Consider the following 3,989-nt stretch of genomic DNA (forward strand, 5'->3'; position numbering starts at 1 on the left):
GCCCAAAGTGAGATGGGAAATGTTCATGCTGGCTATTTTGACTCAGGAAGCAGAGGAACCCAGTCCTCCCTGAAGGTGCAGAGTCATAAGAACAAGGATACTGCTCGTGCGCATTAAGACATATTGCCTGTGGAGTTATGCATGTGCTGTTATGTAAAATGCTTTGTTCTCTGGAAGACTTTTGGTAATGTAATCAAGAACACTAAATATGAAAATAAAGAAAAAACATTTAACAGTGTTGAAAGGTAATTAAAAATATAGTTTACCATATGGTACTCTGTCATTAGTTCTCTTCGGCAAAACAAATTCTGGAAGCATTTATTATCCTCCGTCATTTTTTAAAGAGGCCTCATGTTCACATATGCCACTTAAGCCATGAACAAAGTGAATCATATTTGAGAGAGTGACAGAAATTCATTTGTCTGAATTTAAGAAATTATACAAGATGAAACAATGTGACTGTCCTTCCCCATGTACAAAAGTTGTTAAAATCATTGCTCTCTGCGCAGGCATAACTTAAACTGAGCTGGATGGAAGACATGGTTAAGGACTACCCATGTTCTTTCCAGATCCAAGCTGTCTTTCTCAAGGAAAGGTTTTTAGAGGCATGGCCTCTGTAATAAGCTTGAATGAGGTCATGAGGGTTGGATTCTCATGAGGATGAGTGTCTTTACTCGGAGAGTAACAGACCAGAGAGGCCTTTTAGTCAGGTAAGGAAACACTGAGAAGTCAACAGTTTGAAGCCAGATGAGGGTTCTCCCCCAATAACCTGGCCATGCTAATTGCCTGACCTCAGACTCCCAACTACAACAACTCTGATACATGGATCTGTTTTTTTTAACCACCCTGCATTCAATGATGTGTTACAGCAGCCAAAGCTGAGGAAGTCATTTAGAAGGCAACACAATCTGTGTCAGTCCTCTAATGATGTGAAACATGAGAGTTTTCTGTTTAATTAAAAGAAGTAAATCAAAGACACAGTTTTCATTTAAAAATTCTGCGCTGTTCCTCTAAACTAGAGATGTTCATCCTAGTTTATTCAATATGATTTATGAATTCATGAAGAATATTCAAAGGAAACATTTTTCTTGAGGTGACACAAAAGCTTCTTAGTACAGGAATATACTATTTGCAAAATAGAACAATTAATAAGGAAATACACTGAGTAGTGGCTTCACAGATAACATAATATCCTTCTGTGTGGCAAAAGCATCCTTCACATAGCTGGAGCCAATATTCCATAGTTATATGCAGGCTTGTGCTATGTTTCTGGGTTGGCCTTCGACTCTCACACGACTATAGTTGCAAAGCACTCTTATCCAACAGACTTTCTCAAGATTTCCTTTAGACTTAGGTCCCAAGAAGGCAGACACCAAATTGTGGTCTGGATCTATTTTGATCAAGCAATCAAGTAAGGACTAAGATGGACTATAAAGGACACAAACAAATTAATGTTGCTTTGTTGTTGGTTACACTGGCAAACTGTCTTCTAAAGGTTTTTGTCTAGACTGTAGATTTGAGCTACTCTTGCTCTTCTGCTACCACACCCTCTGAGGACAGCTGGATGAATGGATACAAATGTGCAGAAATGGAAAAATAGAAGACAAATGGCTAAGGGAATAAAAAAAGCATATAATTCTGTAGTTTTGGTATCACAGGATTTTTAGGAAATAAATTACTTCATTGGAAAGAATAGTTATGAAATTTCACATTAATAAAGAAATATAATCTCAAATGGTGATTTTTATCCCAGAAGTCAAATCATAGGAACTTCTTATTAAAGTGGGTACTAAGAAAAAGCAACTCTGAGTACTCAGCTACACATGGGACATTTACATCAGCACCAACCGTCACCAATGATCAAGTAAGAGAGGTCAGGAAGAACGTAAGTACCAAAAGAGGGATGTTTTGCAAACTGCTGAACTGTAGACATGATGTGGATGCTACAGACATGAACTCAAAGCACGTGGTTATCTTCACAGAACCTATACAGGTTCACGCCAATTGAAAATTCTAAGATAGAAGGAGAAAGGGTTCTCAAGGCCTTAGGCCTGGCTGAGAAACAATTGACTTTTGATGTCTACCATGGAGGGAAATTTATGGCTCACTAGGTGGGTTCCATTAGTAGGCTGTCATGCCCCATTGGATAACCCCTCATGCATGCTTATGTAGGGATCACTATTTGGAATCAGAGACTTACTTATATATTTTAAAAAGGGTCTGAAGTTTGGAAAGAGAACTGTTGGGGAGCAGAGAAAATTGGAATGGAAAAAATGGGGGTGAATATGTTCAAAGTACTATGTGTGTGTGTGTGTGTGTGTGTGTGTATGAAAATTTGCAAAGAATAGAAAAAAAACAATAGATCCCATCATCAGTGATCTGTTTACCCCCAAATTAAGACTTTCTCCTGTATCTGAAACTTTACCAGTTTGTATGACGACACCTAACACAACCTGACCTCAGAAACGTCTCCTTCTTTGTGTTTCAAGCCAAACAGGATGATTTATTGGTTGTGAATGTGTAATGGTTATTGACTTGACTATATCTGAAATTAGATAAAATCCCAAAATGGAGGACACACCTGTGGAATATTTTTGATAAATTTAAAATAAGAAGATCCACTTCCACTTAGGATCTTTGATATAGGAAGCCATAAATTTAATTCAGATCTTTTGAGATGGGAAATAAAACAATAATCTGGACATTGTGGAGATGAAATGCAACTTTAATTTGGGCTGAAACCTTCAGCTGGAAGCATATAAAAGAATGTGGAAATAGGAAGCTTTTATTCTTTTCCTGATCTTGTCTGCTATCAAGTCCATTCTTTGACTAGCATTAGAGTCCACTTCTTTATAATTCAAGCATCTACTGAAAATCAGCCTCATGCACTGAATAACTTTTGGTTTCTTGGACTTTCCTTTCTCAATCAGCCATTGTTGGATTAGCCTGTAAGTCATTCTAATAAATCCTTTCTACAAACATACTTATGTATTTATGTATGTGTGAGTATGTGTATATGTATGTGAATGTGTGTGGGTCTGTGTGTGTGTTGTCTGAGAGATCTATATGTTCTGTTACTCTAGAGAACTTTGAATCTTTGAATAGTACACAATGCAGGATCATTTCAGTAGTTCTCAGAGTAGTCATGTGGCCAGAGATTATGGCCTTCTACTATATGTTTGTTCATATCCTTCTTTGCTCTGCCAATTGATGTCACTCATGGTTCTCCTTAGATATCACTTCACAGAAATTCTCTCGCCCTTTTATTTAAAATATTATCTCTCCTGTACATTTTCTGTACTTTAATTTTTCATGAGTTTATATCCTCTGGACTTTCCTTTCCCTACAGTAGGTATTATTGTTTTCCATGATTGACAAAAAAAAAATCTTTTTGTCTTGCACACTCATTATTTGTAATCAAGATTACTCTTAAATATTTTATAATGAATGGATGAAAATCCAGTTATACTGTATTCTTATAGAAATGGAAGTCTGTGCTCATTTCAGCAGCATATGTTCTAAAATTAGAAAGCCAGAGAGATTAGCATGGCCCCTGTACAAGGATGACTCACAAATTGGACTTATTAGAAGCCCTACTCTGGTAGATATGGTGTACCACTTTACTCCTAAAAGTCACACTTCACTCCAAGTACTTGACAAATAATATTAGGAGGTCAGTTTGGGGGAAGTAGTCTAGGTGTCCCGTTCATTCAGGTATTGCATAGGACGGAAATAACAGAAGGAACTGGAGATAAGCATATGCTGGCTCTTCAGACAGTCATTGGAAATGGGTTTGCTCCTCTGTAAGTTCCCATTCTTCTTTGTTTTCCAACACAAGAAAAGAAAAAAAATGAAAATAAAGTGGAAAACTGAGGAAATGGGAGAAAGGAAGGAATCAAGAAATTATATTTTAATTAGGCCACAATGTAAATACAGTCAAGTCCTATTTAGAGTTTGCCTGGTGAACCATCCTACATTTAACACTACGA

General features: G+C 37.0%; 1 non-coding gene across 1 annotated transcript; it reads left to right on the forward strand.

Moving 5' to 3' along the window:
* Window positions 1-3,494: 3,494 nt before the first annotated feature.
* Window positions 3,495-3,600, forward strand: LOC121443171. Its single transcript, XR_005973637.1, has one exon. It is a non-coding gene; the product is annotated as a U6 spliceosomal RNA (small nuclear RNA).
* The last annotated feature ends 389 nt before the right edge of the window (window positions 3,601-3,989 follow it).

The sequence above is a fragment of the Microtus oregoni genome, unplaced genomic scaffold (assembly GCF_018167655.1).
Source record: "Microtus oregoni isolate MIOR12 unplaced genomic scaffold, Mior012 000101F_ref0000407, whole genome shotgun sequence".
Classification (NCBI taxonomy): domain Eukaryota; kingdom Metazoa; phylum Chordata; class Mammalia; order Rodentia; family Cricetidae; genus Microtus; species Microtus oregoni.